Source organism: Miniopterus schreibersii, assembly GCF_964146895.1.
Source record: "Miniopterus schreibersii genome assembly, chromosome: 1".
In the NCBI taxonomy this organism is placed as follows: Eukaryota; Metazoa; Chordata; class Mammalia; order Chiroptera; family Miniopteridae; genus Miniopterus; species Miniopterus schreibersii.
Window position 1 is genome coordinate 63,904,560 of NC_138101.1, and position 20,690 is coordinate 63,925,249.

The window sequence follows — 20,690 nt, forward strand, 5'->3', positions numbered from 1 at the left end:
GAGAGCTGAAAGGCTCCACAATGTGGCAATGATGTTTTTTGCCTGTTTGTTTGTTTGCTTTTGTCCAGCATTCAGGCACATCCTCAGTTCCCAGATCAGAGCATACATCCATGTATTTGTCTCTTCTGTGCCTCTCCTCATTCACAGCCTCGGCTGGTTGAAAGGAGTGAATTTCTAATGGTGAAATTATAGGCATTTTGACAGGCCAGTGGAGAGATATTCTGAGAGTGAGGAGCTTCTCACCATCCCTCAAATTTAAATGACAACAAACAGCAGGGTTTAATTTCTTCAGTCCAGGTTTTAGCAGGATTCTTGTCAGTCAAAGACATTCACAGAACACCTGCCTTATATGAAATATTTCTCTTCACATACTAATTCCCTGCCTGACACTTGGCAGCTTTAATAAGGAAAGATGGGAAGCTGAGTATTTGCTCTGTAAGATGGAAATTTGATTCATAGCAATTCACTTATTTAGAATGAAATTTCTCTATGACAGTATTGTTCATTCCTATGGTTTTCATTTTAAAGAAACTTTGCTTGAACCTTATTTGTGTAGGTTTCTTAATTTTCATAAAGGAGAACACATTTTGTTCAGTCTTTTAAGTGTATTTGGTTAGGCTTTTAACAGAAATCCAAGAGTCTAGAACATTATCAAAAACAGCTGTAACTGAGTCTTATCTTGTTTGTATAGAAAAATGGGCCAGACAAGAAACTAAAAGACTGTGATCATCTGCATTATTTACAGTCTGTTTTTGTTTTGTTTTGTTTTTATTTTTGTTTTTTTATCAAAGGTAAAGCCCTTATGTCTTTTTTTAATCTCTCGAGTGCACTTTAAGGAGCACATTTTCCCCCCCAGTTAACTTCAGGCATTGTTTTCTTTCATAGAATGGTTCTTGCTACTAGAAAATCTGTTGACTGCCTGGCTACGTTCTCCCAAAATAGGTTCCTTACTATACTTCATAGGGATTAAGTTGCCTAGTTAGACACAGTCCAATACAGAAATTGGAGGAAGAACACTAAGAACCATATACTAAAATACTTTTCATTTATTTCCTGAGACAGTATCTTATTATAAAATATAAGGAAAGTAACCTGTCCAGGTAGCTCGGTTGGTTAGAGTGTCATCCTGATACACCAAGGTTGTGGGTTCAATCCCTGATCAGGCACATATAAGAATCAACTAATGAACGCATAAATATGAGGAAGAGCAAATCGATATTTCTATCGTTTTTTTCTCTCTCTCCCTAAAATCAATCAATAAATTAAAAAATTAAAAAATATATATATAAGGAAAGTAAACCTGACCTACTTTAGATATTATAAAGATAATAAAGTGAAATAATACTTTTAATTTTTAGATAAAGGATCTGATATAATCCAGTAAACATAATTTTTCTAATTGTGTGTCTATGCTTCAGTTTTTGTTAGTTATAAAGACAGGGACTCAAAACACTTGTTTGCGAGAGAAGACTACGTTCTGTGTAGCACACCCATTTAAAAGAAAAGTAATATTAAGGTCTAATCAAGGTACAAGAAACTGCACCTATTTAACATGTACAGTTTGATAGGTTATGCATATACTGTGAAACCACCATTAGAATCAAGATAGTGAAGATACCCATTATCTTCCAAATTTTTCTGATATTCCCACTCCCTTCCCAGCCCCCATGCCCCAGACACAACTGATCAGCCTTATGTCCCTGTGTTTTTGCACGCACCTGCGGGATTCCACTAAGTGGAACCTGTCAGCGTGCACTCTTTCTTTAAGGGGAGGGGTGCCCTGCTTCTTTCATCCAGCATAATTATTCCAGTGATTTACTTATGTTTTTGTATCAATAATCCATTTATTTTTGAGTAGTATTCCATCAGGCAGATATACCATGTTTTGTTTATCTATTCACCAGTAGATGGACATCGGTGTTGTTTCTAATTTTAGGCTGTCACATACAGACACAATGGACTAATGGACCACAGCTCGCCTGATGCTGTAACTGGACCTGATTCCAACACGGACAGGAAACTTTGGACACTACTTCTAGCTTTACTGAAGGGATGTAATTCTGCAGAAGTAAAGCTTTCTACCACACCTCATTCTCTGACTCTCTAAGACTCAATTTTTTCACATGTAAACTGAAAATATTAATATGTATAACTAAAATTTTGAGGAATAATTTGAATAACATTTTACCAAATATAATACATTATTTATTCTAATTGTCACCTTGATTTTTTTGTATCACTAAGAAAAAAACAAATTCTTTTTCCTTAGGATTTATTTTATTTTATACTTATGTAAGGAGGTTTTTAAGATTTATTTAAATATTAAAATTAAAGTATAAGAAAAATTCATTGGTTTAAGTATTCCCAAAACTTACCATTTTCAAAACCTGACTATGTTAATTTGAAACTCAGATTGGTCAATGTTCATACTGTTACCTTTTGTTTTGTTTTTGTTTTTTAAGTAACAGTGTCATTCTCTGTGCAACAAAGCACTGATGCTGAAGCATTACTGAAAAGGATGATCTGGGGCTTTCTACCATATTAACACTCATCTTGGAACTGTTGAAGCTGACAATTTATTATTTATTGAAACATATTTTTTTCCCTTTCATTTCAATCACAGATTGCTGGAAATCTGAGCAACTTTTGTTCAAAGTCAATAGAAAGTTTTTGACAAATTGATGTTCAGTATCTTAATGATGGTATTGCTCCGTGGAAAAACCAATTAGATCTGCCCTTAATTTCTTTGAAGTTTCCTTCAACTGTTTTAAGAAATCCAATCATACTCCTGCCTTTTAGTTGTAGGGCTTTGTTTATAATAAACAATGCTTTCTTGCACAGTTCAGAAACAATGTATAACAGATATTATTGCTGTTATGGGTACTTTCTTTCTTAGAACCTAAAAGAATTTGGTTGTGGCTTTTCAGGAAAATGTGAAATTATGCTCATGCTTCTGATGAATGTTTCATTCACAAATATTAGATTTAGAGTTCATTTCCATGTTTATCTGTATATACTGTTTTACATCTCTGTCTTTTTGCATATGAAACAATTCTTTTCAATATCATGACCCAGTGTAATATATTTTAACTCATTAAAAACAGCAGTTAACGTGTGTGGTAGTACCAAGTGGGCTGAACTGGGAACAATTTGAACAGTAATGACCAAGTTTATACATTTGTGGGCAATGTCAAGTAGACAATTGTCTTGCATAAGAAGACTGTAAGAGATTGCCTATTTTAAGAAGAATCTATGTCAATAGCTATTAAAATGTAAAAATGTCTATCACAAAATTAATGAAATATGGTATATTAAACATTGGACAATGGCCAGCTAATCAAAATTCAATGCCATTGTTGTTACTATAGTATTGTTATAACATTGTCTGAGTGATATTTTGGCATTCTTCGTTAGTTTTATGACAGCTCAACAGTTTATGCCTAGAACAGTGACATGACATACCAAATGGACATAGCTTCCTTGGGAAGTTTAGATACCCTGTCTTTTCCTGCCTTGATAAATCATATTTTGATTATTCTCAGAATTGAACTTTTGCCATAGTTCTTATTATACAAAACAATAATTCACTCTTCCCTCAGGCTATTTATAGAATCTAGAGCTTATATAATCTGGTCACAGAATCATTTATGAACACATTTTTAAAATGAAGAATATATTCATTTTGACCTGGTGATTAAATAATTTTTTATCCATGTGTGAGTTTTGAAATATTAATAAGGGTAAAACTACTTATTGCTTAATCAATTTTAGATCCTATGACTTTAATGGTCTTGCATGTTTTCAGATACTTGAACAGTCAAGTACAGTTTCAACACCCATATCTGATGAAGTTACTTAACATGAAGCTATTTTCCCCTCATGTTTCTTCTCTGCTAATTTTTATTTATTTTATCAGTCCAAATATAATGTGAAGTGCTATATATTAGATGGGTAAAGTGTGTAAACAATTGTGAAATAGTTATTTATATTACTGTCTATGTAGGCCTGGAAGGAATCAATTATTATCAAAATGCACAGGCATCAAAACTCTTTAATAATAAGCTCACAAAACAATAGAGCTCTATAAAATCTCAAGGAAAAGTCTACCGATTTTGGAAACAGTGGTTTCATAGGTAATATATACTCAGTGAATCTGAGAATTTATCTTTAAAGGTGAAGCCTTTTAAGTAAAAGTGGTGTCTTATGAATTTAAGAGTGAGGTTTGCTACATAGACCAATGAGTGGCACTTCTGTAAAATTAAATAAATAAATAAATAAATAAATAAATAGACAGATAGATAGATGATAGATAGATAGATAGATAGATAGATAGATAGATAGATAGATAGATAGATAGACCTTGTTTGAAATATTTGGATATTTAATGTGTTAAATCTACAGAGCAAAGGTTTCACTTTCTTCTTTTGACATAAATACCTTACTATTATATCTGTTTTGCCCACTGGAAAAGCTATTATCCACCTTTTAACAAATATTATTCTTTAATACTTAGTTGGAGATTTTTTGTTACCAATGAACTCCACAAATTCTTGTTTACTTTTAAAGTAGAGATGTAAGTAGGAAAGACGTTGAATCTGGACTCAGAGACAATAGGACCACTTTTCCTTGTAAAAGTTATTTAACCTTGAACAAGCCACTATATCTCCAATACCCTGTGTTTATCTAAAAATAGTATCTTCATTAAGGTGCCATTGGAATGATTAAATAGAGAACCCACATGAAAGCATCTGGCACACAGTAAGCATTCACATTGTTTTTTCAATTTTATGTTATGTTTTAATTATTTAAATGTTTGTATTTTTACATTAAATCCCATTTTTGTTTAATATAGTATGTGGTTGATTGTATTGTTTGCTCCAAGTCTTCACTCCCTCTGAACCTATGCCCTTAATGTTGTGACTTTTCAGTTTTTTCATTAAAGCAATGGAGATATATCTATAACACACACACGCATACATGTGTATTCCTGTTCCTAAGCATGGGCTCACCCATGTGACCTTCCTTGGCCAATAGAAATGAGATAAAAGTGAAAGTATGCCTTAAGAGGTTTTGCATAGTTTTACTTGCTCTATCATTAGGCTTGTCAGATTTAGTTTTAAAATGTATAGAGACATATTTATACTAGTTATGGTATGTATTTATAATATTTTATTCAATGTTTATATGAACTAGTCCTTAAGTCAGGTTAGAAAACTTAACTAAGCTTTACTTAAATTTCTTCCTAAGATATGACATAGCCAAATAAGCATAAACTTGCTTTCAACATACTTATTGGATTGAAGGTTTTCCAGACTGAACTTCTGGCAAACATGTCTTACCTTGGATTTTGTTAATTTATTCAACATATGTAATTATACAAGATATTTTGCTCAGCAGTGCCTTTAAAGAATATTGAAATGAATAAGAAATAGACCTGCAATCACAGAGGTCAGATTCTCTAGCAAGACACATATGACAGAACATGTATACAACTTACAACATAAAAAATCATTATGAGTGCCATGTGACTAGTGGAAAGAACCCTGTGGCAACCAGAGCAACCAATGCCATGTTAAAGGAAAAGCCAGCGTGTGAGCTGAATGCCAAGAACTGAGCAGAATTTCACAAGGTGACAATAATAATAACAGCTAAAACTGTACTGTTTTAATACGTGCCATGCACACTATTCTATGCCCTTTGCTTGTATTAATTTTCACTTACATTTATTTAATATGATAGTTGCTACTATTATACTCAATTAAAGATGAGAAAAATGAGGCACAGAATGGTTCTCCACTTTCAGAGAAGATATAGATGTAAATTTCTCCAAGAAGGAAGACAACATATGATGAGGAGGTTGAGGTATAAATACCTATTAAGTCAAATAAATTGTTATGTAATCATTTAAATGTATTAAGTAATATAAGTAACTAAAAATGCAAATTTTTTTCCAACATAAAGTTTTACTTTTTGGAAGTTTCATAAAATTAATTTTCATTTGGTAATATTTAATATTAATTAAATAATCATAATAAATTATTCATCTGTTGGGTTCAAATGTTGCTTTCTAATTAATGATGTGGGGATGAATATATTTTTCAAGAGGGGCTAATTAAAAAATGTGGACGCTTTAGAAATAGATGACATTTGGCCTGAACGGAGTGGCTTCGTTGGTTTATTGTCCTCTCCTCCCAGGCACCAAGAGGCCACTGGTGGCATTCGTGGTCAGGCCCAGGCCCAGGCTGCAGGCTCAGTCACCAGTAGGGGACATGCAGGGGGCAGCCAATCGAAGTTTCTTTCTCACATGAATGTTTCTTTCTCTTTCTCCCTCTCCCTTCCTCTCTCTCAAATCAATAAAAATATATTTAAAAACAGATGACATCGGTTAACTACATGTTAGAGTATGTTAGAGTATATACTTCTTCATGGCTAAGACTAAAGAAGTGAAGAGAGTAATAAATTCTTTATATTGAATCATTCTAAAAATTTGAATGTTTGGAGATAGCAAAAGTTATCACTGCTGTGAAATCAACAATATCAATTTCCCTGTTTATTCATAGGTAATAAGTCTCCTTCAATAAAAAGGTTAAGTAGCTTGTCCCATGTTACATTCCAGTATGGTCACTGCACAGTAATGAAAATGTAAGATGGATTATTTACTCCCTGAAGTCAGTTCACAATTGATATGATGTTTAAACCCAGGGTTTCTATCTCTTGCAAATCAGATCCGTTTGAAACGCCCTCTGATTTCAGAAACAGCTCCAAAGCTGGAGTGTCATCGTGGATCATGAAATAGGATGAGAAACCTAGAAGCACCTCACACACAGAGATGATTATCACAAGGGCATTTATAAAACAATGGCCATTTTCTCCTTTGTGTAATTGTCTGATTTTTATCTCTGATGTTGACACCCTGTCTGACAACACTCTACATGAAATAAACGTTCATAACAATTACATATTAGAGTCATCTTTGTGAAACTATATTCTAGAGGATTCCCATTCAAGAGATGTAAATATGGCTCCCATGGCATGTACTGATAGCATTTACCTCTGTGTGTGTGTGTGTGTGTGTGTGTGTGTGGCCAAAGTCACAGTTATCACAATTCCTCAAATGTTAAAAATACATACAAAATTATTCAGTTTGCACTGCTCTCTGAATTCAAGGAGTTAGAGTCCCCAACACTAATCTCTTTTTTCTGTCTAAAATGAGAGGATCTCTGCTTACATAAGGGAGATATACACTAGGCATCCCAAGGATGACTTAAAGTGAATCCTCAAAGAGAGGGGAAGAATCTTTGGGGCACACTGGGCTGTAAAGACAGAGGAATTTATAATTAACAGAAGCTCTCATACATGGAGAAGAGACAAAGTAACACATATAAGCTGTATTTGGGCCAAACATAATATTTGTAAGAATTAATATTTCCCCAATGCCTGATATGTGGCAGGCTCATCACACCTATTATCTTGAAACTGTACAATAACCCTACATTGCATGTGATAGTGTTTTCACTGCATAGAAGTGGAAAATGAGTTGCAAACAAGGTGACTGTGCAACAGGAACTCACAACCGCAGGGGTGGTTTCAGAATTCTTTATGGGAAGGCATTAAAAGTGTCAAGACAGTTGGAAGGCTGGGCTTGAAACTGCCTTTTATATAATTCTCTAGGTAATATTAAAGACTGAGGGAAGGGCAAATGCAATGATGTGAGGGGTCAAGCTGAAGCCACCCTGTGCCTTCTTGAGGTTGCCAGCACAGCTGGTTGGAGCAGTGTGGGAATCACAACCATTCTGTCTGACTCCAGTACTGTGTTTGTTGTACACTGTATCACTGCCTCCTAAGCTGTCAGATTCCACATCACATTAAAATTGAACTCTGAGTAGTTTCTAAAGAGTAAAGCTTAGTTATAAAAGCCTCTCTCCTAAAAAAGGAAGACAAATACCAAATTGTTTTGTTAGTCTGAAAACTCTCTATTGCTCTCCAAAACTGAAGATTATCACCAGTCCACTGCCTCCCATGGTCTCCTAAACTTGCCACATGGCTCTGAGCTGATGGTCACACTGAACCCATAATACTACAAGAAGCATGCATTCAGTGCACCAGCCCTGTGGCCTGCTGCGGAGAAAACCCCAAGCTTCCCATTGGTCCTATCTGGAGGCATTTGCATAGCTGTAGGTTCAAGATCTCTTTCATTAGCAGAGTGTCAATATGATCTACTTCAGCAGACCTGTGATGAGCAGCTTGAATAAACCACATAAAAGAAAGAAAGAAAATTTTTCGTTTGCCACAGTGATACTTTTTGGGTGACTCCATATTTGGTTGCCAAATAAAAATATAGGACACCCAGATAAATTTGAATTTCAGATAAGTAATGAATAATTTTTAAATATGTGTATAAGTATTATAATTATAATATATAAGTATTAATATGAATATTAGTATAACTATATAAGTATGTCCATGCAATATTAGGTATATACTTATGTTAAAAATTGGTATATATTTGAAATTCAAATTTTATCAGCCTGTATTTGATTTGCTAAACTTGGCAACCCTATCTATATGCCAGGCATAACACTGTCACTGGCTTCAAGAATTCCAGTCTGGAGGAGTCAGGTATGCAAACCTCAATTAAAAAAAAAGAAAAAAAGGTAAGTTTTTCTTAAAGGTATTATAGGTGAAATTTCAGACAGGATTTGCCTAACTAAAATGGGAGCAATGAGGACACTGGCTTTATACCAATGTCCTTCTATTTTATAACTGAAATAAAGTCAGTAGATAAATGGTTGTGTTCTGGGCATAAAGAGCTTGCTATACAGTTGGGGAAGTAAAGCATAAATCCATGATTAGTTGCTAAATAAATAGTTTAAACACCCATATTATTAAAGAGGGCTTCATTTGTTGCTTCTTACAGTGCTCATTGAGAATAGATTTGATTTCTATAAGCAGAGGAGAGTCATTCCAAAAGCTGGGTAAAATCAAGTGTTCATTTGGGTCCCCCAAGGCACTTTATAGATACTCTAATAACCATACTCCTCAAATCTCTCATTAATATTTCTGTCCTCTCTTAGTTTATGAATTCTGAGCAGGCAGGGTCTTTGTGTGTTTTTCTTTTTTTTTTTAATATTCTCCCTTCTATCCCAAACCCCTAATTAACAGGTGGTACAGTGTAGGTGCTCAGCAAATATTGAACCGACTTTGCTGTAATTAATGTGGATGGAAAAGTTCCTTCAGGGGAAATAAAGTACTGAAAATTGACGCAATAACTGTGCCCATGCCTGGTTGTGAGTGTGTTTATTTGTATTAACATGTGTGTTTTTTTGACAGTGTGTGGTGACCAATAACAGACCACACAGTCCTGCAAGTACAGCCATTATTTGGTTATAGCAATTGTGATGATAATAAGGCACAACAGAAGCTTAGATAATAGGAGCAGAATTCACACACCAAAAATATGATAGCAGAGAAGGGTTTTCACTAATGTTATAACACGTTGCCATAAAGTAAGCTTTTATCATTTTAACACCCCTCCCCATTTGAATTGTTATCAATTCAATTCACTCCAATCACCTCATCCCTTTCCTGTTACCCAAACTACTGAATAAATGCTCACTCTTCAGTCCTGTCCCTTTAAATCATTTTGTTCGTTCTACAATACTCTACATTTTCCCAACACAAAACGAAAGATTACATATGCATTCACATATATACAGCCTGAAACAAAAATCCCTTGGAAACTAGAAGAATTAATATTATTTAATTATAGATGTTTGGAAAGAAACAGCTTTCATGTGCTCCTTCCTCTCTTCCCAATTTCAGCTACTTCGCTCTCTTGGTATTCTCAGTTTTACATACACGACCACTTATTTTTGCCTTAATCTTTATCAAAGCAAAAGTGTGTGTGTATGTGTGTGTGTGTGTGAGTGTGTGTGTTAAAAGGGCCTAAAGCATATAGCATGATTTTATATTTTTAAGTTGATACTTTTTTTATACATACAAATATAAGAGGCATAAAATGTATTTATACATAAGGGGCTTAAGCATGTAGAGTGAATGATTTTTCTTAAAAGTATTTTATTTGTGTGTGCACATAATTTAGCTTGAAACCAAAGTTTGATAGCAAGAAGGAATGGATTCATCTGTGTTTTATAGAATACCAGGTACATCGAGGGGTGCTTGATACATGTTAAATAATAGTAATGCTCTTATTCACTTATCCTCTGTGATTAAACAATGGGGTGCCAAATTACAGATCAAGCAGTTTTTATTAGGTTATATTTTTCTAAGCAGTAGGTGGATGATATACAACACATTACGCATCATAGATCATCCTCAGAGCCATTTACCCTGCAATTTAAGTAAGTCAAATTCTGCCCCACACCTTGCAACAAGCTTGTCAGGCTGAAAGCAGCGTTCGGCCTGATTTTGCTTTCTTTCTCTCTTCATCTACCTCAATCTCAATACTGTTTGTAAAATAAATAAAGACTTCTGCATTTTTAGCAAGTTATTCTTGCCCTCGAACTGGTAAAAATTCGCTATGCCAACTTTAAGTTTTTCTATCTGTTGCTTCTTGGTGAGTTTCTTTCCTTTCCTTTTTGTGTTTTGGCTGTATTTTGTTGATTTTTAGAAACAAATTTGGATTCAGGAATACATTATGCATTGATTGTCATAAAAAAAAGATATACTATTTTTAAGCAGAGTGACAAAGGGAGAATCATTCTGTTGTTTAAAAGTTATAGTCTCTGTTCTGGCAACTGGTTCCTGAGGCCATAATTGATATTTATTACCCCCTCTCTCCACCATGCAATCAGATTTACCACTCAGCCAGCCCTTGGGCTGGTCAAGGTTGCTTTCATGGTGTGATGAGGCAGATCTTCATCCCCGAAGGTCTGTCTGAGATCTTGATTGCCTCACCCGTAAAAAGCCATGGTTGCTATAATTGCTCTTTCTATGTTAATCCCTAGGCATAGACACAGCAAGAGAGGCTGCTGTGAATTCCCAGACACACTCCTCTCCGCTGTCACTTTATAGCAGCAACCCTAGCTTCATATGACAATGAAGATCATTCACTTATGCTGAGGAGTCCAGAGTGACCAGGCCATACATTAAGCTTTAGGTGCAGTAGAAATCCATTATTACCCTGAGCATAGTCATTGATTTTGTGAATGAATCTTTTATATTCCTATCAAAAAAGAGAATAAGAAACCAGTCACACCCTGGTTCATGTGGCTCAGCTGGTTGAGTGTCGTCCTGTGCACCAAAAAGTTGCTGGTTCCATTCCCGGTGAGGGCATATCCCCAGTTTGTGGGTTAAATCCCCACTCTGGGTGCAAGCAGGAGGCAGCTGATTGATGTTTCTCTCTTACATGAATGTTTCTCTCTCTCTTTCTCCCTTCCTCTCTCTCTAAAAAGTCAATAAAAACATATTAAAAATAAACCGGTCTCATTCATAAGGAACAGACAACAATTTGCTTTCACAGTCCCCCTCTAACCAGGTCTATATTAATGCACCACCTACCTTCAAGAGCCCTAAGGGGAAATCACCCTAATTACTAAGTCAATTATTATAAAATAAATCTTGATCTTAACCTTTAGGTCTTATGTGCAAAACTTTATTTTAATCTCACCAACAGTATACTATAAGCCTGTCCAAATTATATGGTTTTACTAGAACTTTTTGAATCCTGAATTAAGTATTATTTAAGTAAATATAAGCTGTTAATGGTAGTTCTATTTAATCATTTTTGTTAATATGTACTGCAGCATTTTTCATGTATTCTTCAAAGATAATATATAGGTCTATTAAAATCCATTTGGAAGTGTATTGATTTTTTTGCTGACCAACATTAGTCTGAACTTTTAAAAAATGTTTCTTTTATTTTTGGGGGTGACATTGGTAATCTGAACTTCTAATTAAGTTTTATTCTTATTAGTGTCCTTAACTGTTTAAAAACTAAATTATTTCACTAGAATAATAATATACATATTAAAGTCATAAACACAGTTATTTATTTTTTCTAAAATATATACATTCACCACCCACTATGAGTTATAGAACTAGATTTTGGTAATATAAACACAAGTTAGGCATAATTAAGATATGATAATGATACTCTTTTCTAAGTTTCCTATGACAGAATATAAAACTTAGAGGACTTTATTTGTTTTTAAACCAGAATACACCAAGATATGTCAGAATAAACATCTTGCATCAGTAAATTAGTAAAGACTGAAACCACACAAAATATTGGTAATGAGAGCTGAAGACTGGCTTATTTCCAGTTCTATTAGGAATCTGATTTTAGCTTATGTTCACTTAGCAGTTCATTACCTTTCCAGACAAATCTAATCTACATATTTAGGTCATTCTCCACCCTTTCCATTCACTCTCACTAAGATCTAATAGAATATCAGCTCAGGAAAATGCCATTTTCCTCTTCTCATGCAATTAACACCCTGATTGAGCACACAGGTTTTGGGCTTAAAGGCTTTAAAATGAATAGCAGAAGGCGGCGCTTTCGCTTCCATCCATGTGAGTGTGGGAGGTTCAACGTGTGGGGGAAATATATGTCTGTCATATTCAGGACTTTCTCAGGGAAGCTAAAAAGGAACAAAAAAGGATGACACAAATGTATCTAGTTAATTCACAGACACGTAAGAGAATGTCCTTCCTTCAAGTGTACAAGTCTAAGGTTTGTAACGATATCCTACATAATTTCCACTGTTTATACTTGACATTTTTTGAGAAAAGCTAGTCGATTATTATAAACTTTGAAATCCTTCACTTTGTTCCTAACAATACCTTAAGTTTGATACAGTGCCCATGCCTCCTCCCTGTTTGACTAGTTTCAGTACCTTAACAGAACAAGAACTCATAAACCTCTTTCTGAACTGCCTATTATCTATCTGAAAAATTCTTGCTTAAACTGCACTTTAAGGCCAGTTTCAATTTTCATCTTCCCCAAGCAGAACAATGTTTTCAATCTTAATGCAAGTCAAAATTTTCCTCAAATTACTGTCGTAAAGAGGAAATCATTTGATACTGAAATCCACATGAAGCCTTTAGTATTACAGGCTATTCTCTTTTGTACTTTATTTAAAAAATTAAGTCCTTCCTATTGATGACAACTTAGCTTGAAAATTGTTTAATCAATGACAGTGTTGGATGCTTATAGAGGTGCCCTGATGGAATTGGTTAAAAAATGTGGGGGAGGAAGAAAATAAATTTAACGTGAATTTAGTTATTATTCATTTTATTCGTGAGATATGACCTTAAGCCATAAGAATTAGATACCTTTCTTAAAAAAGGTGAAGTAAGTGATGCAATAAGTAGTCAAGCTGCTATAGGACAAAAGCATAGCCAACTCACATAAAACAATGAGAATGGATTCCTGTGGCCTAGAGTAAAATTTCCAGGATAAAAGTACGGGCAGACTCTAAGAATTTGTCTTTGAGTTTCAAATCCAAGCAAAGTAGAAGAAAATTGCTCAAATCCAAGTGAAGTTGAAGTGAAGGCAAAGTGCTCTGGATAATATACCATCAAACAGGGCCTTGGTTATAAAAAAAAAAAAAAAAAAGGTACCAATATCAAAGATTCTTGTGAAGGGCTGAATAAGTTAGTTTCATAAAATATAAAAGGAGAAAAGCAATGTTTGTAAATACAGGTATGATTTAAAAAAATATATATATATCTTTATTGATTTCAGAGAGAGGAAAGGAGAGGGGGAGAGAGAGATAGAAACATCAATGATGAGAGAGTCATTGATCAGCCTCCTCCTGCAGGCCCCAGACTGGGGATCAAGCCCACAACCCAGGCATGTGCCATGACCAGGAATCAAACCCCGATCACCTGGATTCTAGGTCAATTCTCAACTGCTGAGCCATGCCTGGCCAGGCTGATTTTTAAAATTTGTGATTTTTTAAATCACTCTCCATGTAAATAATCCTAAATATCTGATAAACTTAACTTGTTCTTCAAATAATTATGTTTGTATTTTCTCAATGGTCAATTGTGAAGTGAAGGAGGCCCACTGATAATTGTGCTTATGTGATAGCAAACACAATTATGTGTATGCACGTTAATAATCAATTGATACTTGTGCATACTTACAGAAATTATTGTGTATATGTCAACAATATACACATATTATTATTCATAAACATGCTAACAAATGCTTGATATTTGTCCCCATTATCAGCAAATGCTGATAAGGAGCTTTATACCATGCCTAATGTAATCTTTGTACCAAGAAATTTACTGGGTTCTGGGGACATAGAGGTAAACTGCCCTCTTGAGGTTCAAAGTTCATTGTCCTATTAACTTCTTTTGCATAACTCTTTTTACTTTTAATGAATATTAAGAGAATTATATTTCAATTGACTGCATATTCTTAGGTCTTTTGCCTGCTCTTACCCCCCCCAAGATTGTGAATTTATTGAAACAGGCCTTTTCTGGTATTTCAGCATATAACATAGTGCCTGATACAGATGACATTTAAAACAAATATTCCCTGAATAAAAAAATAATGTTCAACTATTTTAAAAGACATTTAATTTAAATAAATCAGTCCCCATTTTTATTTTATTTTTTTTTAATTTTTAAAAAATTTATCTTTATTGTTGAAAGCACTACAGGTGTCCCATTCCTCCCCCCCCCCCAATTTAGCCCCTTCACCTCACTCCCACCCCCTCCCCAGGTCTTCACCCCATCATTATCTGTGACCATGGGTTATGCATATATGCATATAACTTCTTTGATTAATCTCTTCCCACGCTCCACTCCTTTCCCTCTGAAATATGATTGTCTGTTGCATGTGTCAATGTCTCTGGATCCATTTAGTTTGTCAGATTCTATTGTTCATTAGCTTCTTCTTAAAGAAGACCCTTCAATGTTTCCTGCAGTGCTGGTCTGGTGGTGAAGAACTCTTTTAGCTTTTCCTTGTCTGAGAAGCTCTTTATCTGACCTTCAATTCTAAATGATAGCTTTGCTGGGTAGAGCAATCTTGGTTGTAGTTCCATGTTTTTCATCACTTTGAATATTTCTTGCCACTCCCTTCTGGCCTGCAAGGTTTCTGTTGACAGTCGTATGGGTGCTCCATTGAAGGTACCTAACTGCTTTTCTCTTGCAGCTTTTAAGATTCTCTCTTTGTCTTTAACCTTTGGCATTTTAATGATGCTGTGTCTTGCTGTGGGCCTCTTTGGGTTCCTCTTGTTTGAGACCCTCTGTGCTTCCTGGACTTGTAAGTCTGTTTCTTTCCCCAGGTAGGGGAAGTTTTCTGTAATTATTTTTTCAAATAGGCTTTCAATTTCTTGCTCTCTTCCTTCTCCTTCTGGCACCCCAATAATATGAATGTTGGGCCTCTTGAAGTTGTCCCAGAGGCTCCCTATACTATCTTCATATTTCTGGATTCTTTTTAGTTTTTGATCTTCTAGGTGGGTGTTTTTTGTTTCCTCATGTTCCAAATTGATATTTGATTCTCAGCGTCCTGTACTCTACTGTTGATTCCCTGTAAATTATTCTTCATTTCAGTTCATGTAGCCTTCATTTCTGATAGGTATTTTATTAGGTCATTGATGGTCTTACTTGTTTTCGTAATAGTCTTACTAATATCCTTGAGCATCCTTATAACCAAAATTCTGAACTCTGTATCTAGTAGCTTGCTTGGTTCTATTTCATTTAATTCCTTTTCTGGAGATTTCTTCTGTTCTTTCCTTTGTGACATGTTTCTTTGCCTCCACATTTTGGCTGCTCCCAGGTGTTTGTTTCTATGTATTAGGGAGAGCTGCTATGTCTCCTGGAATTTGTAGAGTGGCTTTGTGTAGTAGGTGTCCTGTAGGGTCCAGTGGCTCAGCCTCCCCAAGTCACCTGAGCTAGACCTTCTAGATACTCCCCTGTTTGGGCTGTGTGCACTGTCTTATTGTAGTTGAGCCTTGGTTGTTGTTGGTGTCTCTGGGAGGGGAGGAATTGACCCCCAGGCCAATTGGCTGTGAAGACCCACTGCAACTACAGCCAGAGCTGCTGTGCTGGAGACACCCCTATGGAGCAGGATTTACTTCAGTGGAGCTTTGGTGTTCACCAAGTGTGCCCCTTGAGTGTGTCACTCGTGGCTATGGTAGGATTGTAATCAAGCGTGGTCGAGTCTGAGCACCAGGTGCACTGTCTCTGGGGCCTCCCTGGAGATGCAAAGTCAGCCTGTGCCAGTGCCTTGCCCAGGGTCACCCAGCATGAGCTACACAGCAAACTGTAGTTGGCTGCTACTTGTGCTGGGCTTGGAGCTGTCCAGGAGAGGCCAAGCTATGAGCCAATGCAGCTGCCGGTAGTGCTGGGCCTGGGGCCACTTATCAAGCTGTATGGGGCCCGCTGCTGCTTGTTTGAGAGATTTTAGGAAAGTCCTAAGCATGAGGCTTGAGAGGCCACTTGCACAGAAAAGCTCCTGGAAATGGCCTGGATGAGCCTGCAGGTGGGGAGGCGCGGGGCCTCGGGGAATCACAGGGAAGGGCCAAAGTTGTGAGTCAGATGCTGGCGATTCAAATATGGTGCCTGCCTCTCAGCTGTGTGCGGGGAGGACTCGCCAAAGGAGCAACGGCCTCTGCCAGCCCTTCTGCCTGGGAGGAAGCTGCCTCTCCACCTCTCGCCCGGATTTCAGGCAGGTTAGTTCCTCCCCGAGTGTCCCAGGTCCTTTCAGGCTGCTGCCGGGTGCTGGGCTCAGAGGGAGCGCGTCTGAGTCCGTGTGCGGGCCCTTTAGAGGAGCTGCTGGGGCTCCCGCAGCCTCCGAGACCCTCAGCGACAGTCCCCGCTGATTTCACAGCACAGAGTTATGGGGACGTCTCTTCCCGGCCCTGGAGCCCTGGGCTGGGGGCCTGCTGTGGGGCTGGGACCCCTCCCTCCTCCGGGAAACCCCCACCGCCGAGATTCCCTCTGGGGTTTCAACCTTGGTACCGGGTGTGGGCCTGTCAGCCGCATCTCCAGGATCCAGCCCCAATCTGCCCACCTCACCGCCCCTCCTACCGGTCTCGGTGCTTCTTCAGCTCCCTGGTTTAGGGCTTCTGTTCAGCCAGGTTTTAGGAAGCTCTGAGTGATGGTGGTTCTGTATTTTAGTTGTAATTTTGATGTGTTGCGGGAGGCGGCAGGTGCAGCTGTTACCTACGCCACCAGCTTGTTCGCTCTTCCCCGTTTTTAAAATATGTATTATTAAAGGAACTAGAACCTGAGACAATGAATGTTAGACTTTCAAAAGAAAAAAATGGTCTATTTTATAAAATTTGACCATGGCATATTCATCTAGATAAAGAGAGAGCCCTAGAACAATATTAAAATCTAGACCTGTAATCCAGTTTCAAATGATATCCATAGGGTTTTCAGGTTCGGGAAGTAGATCTTTACTGGTGCCTTCCAGTAACTATATATCATCTTACTGCTCAGTGATATTAAAAGTTCTGATTAAAGATGATACAATGTTTGACCTGTCAAATTAGAAAAGATTCACAGTGATATTCTACAGTCCTGGCAAGAGTGCTCTTTATGATTGGCACTTTCTCTCCTACTACTAGCTGTGTCAATTTTCACAGAGCGTTTGGGAAGCAATTTGGCAGTATATGCTAACTTTTAAAATCTTCATCTATTTTGACTCACAAATTCCAATTTTAGGAAAACATACTAAATTAACATTTATAGATATAGTACAAACTGGCTATATATTTGTATTACCCTTATAATTGCAAAACTTGACTTTATATCCAAATACAGAATATGTAAACACATTTTAGTAAATCCATTTGAATATTGTACAGATATTAAAATATATTTTTAGAGAATGTTTAATATGAAAAATTGTGATTGCATAATGTTAAATGAAAATAACCAGGGTATAAGCTTAAGAATGGTATGAATGCACAACACTTCTAGTATAAGCATTAGTCCAGCAAAAAGCTTAAGAACAATTTACTTTGGTGATGCTATTTTTGCTAAAAATAATGACAATTTTTAAAGCTATAGTTCATAATTTTTATTCAAGCTAACCCTTAAATGCAATGGCAGCCGGCCACAAATTTAACTCACACAGCTACTCAGATGTTCACAGCAAATATACCTATTTTATTTTTTGTCAATAACTAATCTGGCCTTCCTTCTAAGCCACCCATATCACTGGTTAGCAGGAGAGATAATTAAAATAACCATCTAGTCTGCAGCCAATGATTTAAACAACACTTTAGACAGTGTCTCAGGTGGATGTCTTGTGGCAGCTTCTTATCCTAAAAGATATTTAAGCGATTGGAGGGAGAGAAATACTTACCATGCATTTGTGGCACAAAGCAGAAGCATCCCTTTCCCAAAGTCCTCATGCTCTTCTTTGGATATATGTTGGCTGACAACTGTTCTTCTCAAGGACAGTGGTCCCTTGCTCAATGGGACAGTCTGCTGTATTGCCTTTCATTGTTGAAGTGTGCAGCTCTATAACTTGCATTTTGGTTTCTCTTGGCTTGAGTGGTATTTTCTCTGGTCCTCCTTACTGGGCTTCACATTGGCTCCAGATAACAATTTAGATCCCCTCAGGTCACACAACACTCACATTTCTGCCTTAGCTTTGGCAGTTCTTTCAGTCGCCTTTTATATAGATACACTTTATTCCATTATCCTGCATTTGACAAGCTAGCCAGACTCTGAGCTATTTTGGGTCATTCATGTGACTTGTAGTCATATATCACAGTAGATAAGGAAAGGTAACTTCATTGCTTTTCTCCTCTTGGCCTCATTCTCCAACCAAATTTATTTTAATGTGCCACAACCCAGGCTGATATTGCTCCAGGACTACCCAGAGGTAGATTGGCTTTTCTTTAACTTCTCTATGGCTTATCTTTTTGTTATTCCTGACTCAATATTGCCTTAATGGTTTTAAAATCCAGCTTTTTGCTGATGTGCTAATGAGGATGTTAAAAGGAAATAAAGCAGGGATCTTCTGATAAAAATCAGAACAGCTTTTGCTTCTGGTGGTGGTGATGTTTGGCTGGAAAGTTTTAGAAAGGAAATTCTAATAGAAATGTTTAGCATAAATACTATGTAGTTTGATTGGGTGATGGTTACAGAGTGCATATGTTTGTCAAAGTTGATGAAACTTTACACTTAAAATGTTATGCCACAATAAAAATACATATAAGAAAAAAAAATTAAAATCCTCTCTGAAGAAGGCACTGTCTTTATGTTGTTATCTTGGTGAGTAATTCTGTATTGCATGTCAGACTTAGAATTGACCCTCTATTGGTCCTTCAAAAGTCTATATATATATATATGACATAAAATCTGTATTTTAACCATTGATAAGTGTACAATATAATGGCATTAATTACATTCACAATGTTCTGCAACCATCATCACTTTCAATTTCCAAACTTTTCCATAACTCTGAACCAAAACCACCCATTAAGCAATAACTTCCCATTCCCTCCTCCCCTTAATCCCTGGTACCCTCTGATCTACTTTCTGCCACTATAAAAATATAAATTTTCTTATTCTAGATATTTCATGTAAGTGGAATTATACAATATTTGTCCTTTTGCATCCCTTTTTACTTACTTAGTATAATGTTTTCAAGGTTTATCCATCTTTTGCACATTTAGAACTTCATTTTTTAAAATACATTTTATTTTTTTAAGAATAGTTTTAGGTTCACAGCAAAATTGAATGGAAGGTAAAAAATTGCCTATATATCCCTTGTTCCTACTCATGTGCAACCTCCCCTGCTATCAATACCCCACACCACAGTGGTAAATTTATTACACTGATGAACTTACATTAACACATCATTATCACCCAAAGCCCATCGTTTACATTAGGGTTCACTCCTGGTAGTATACACCCTATGGGTTTGGACAAATGTGTAATAACATTCATTAACATGCATTCACCATTATGGTATCATGTAGAATAGCTTTACTGTTCTAAAATCCTCTGTGCTCCAACTACACATCTCTCTCCCCCCAACCCCTGACAACCTTTTTATTCTCTCTGTAGTTTTGCCTTTTTCTGAATATTATATAGTTAGAATCACAGTTTGTAGTCTTTTCAGATTAACTTCTTTTACTTAGTAATATGCATTTAATTTTTCTCATGCATTTTCATGGCTTGATAATAATTTCTTTTAACATTGAATAACATTTCATTGTCTTCATGTACCACAGTTTATTTATCCAGTCACCTCCTGAAAGACATTTTGATTGCTTCAAACTTTTGGCAGTTATACATATAACTTCTATGAATATCCATGTGCTGGTTTTTGTGTGGACATAAGTTTTCAATTCATTTGGGTAAATACCAAGGTGTGAGGGCTGGATCATATAGGATGAATATGTTCAGTTTTGTAAGAAACTGGTAACTCTCTTCCAAAGTGACTGTACCACCTTGCATTCTTACCAATGTCAACCTAAATAAAGAGGTAAACTGAGATGAACTCAAATTACTAGAAATTTAGTTTATTTGGGACTAGCAGGTGGACTGTGATTCAACAAGTACATGCTGTAGCAACTATAAGCAAATCCATTGAGGGCTTGGGGCAGGCTGTATTTATAGGCAAAGAGTATGAAGAGGGAGAGGTACAGCCAGAGTGTAAGCAGTCTGTTCATTGGCTTGAGGATGGGTAAAGATTTTTAGCCAGTGTTCATTGGTCAGGAGATAAGTCTCAGTCTTCTGTAAAT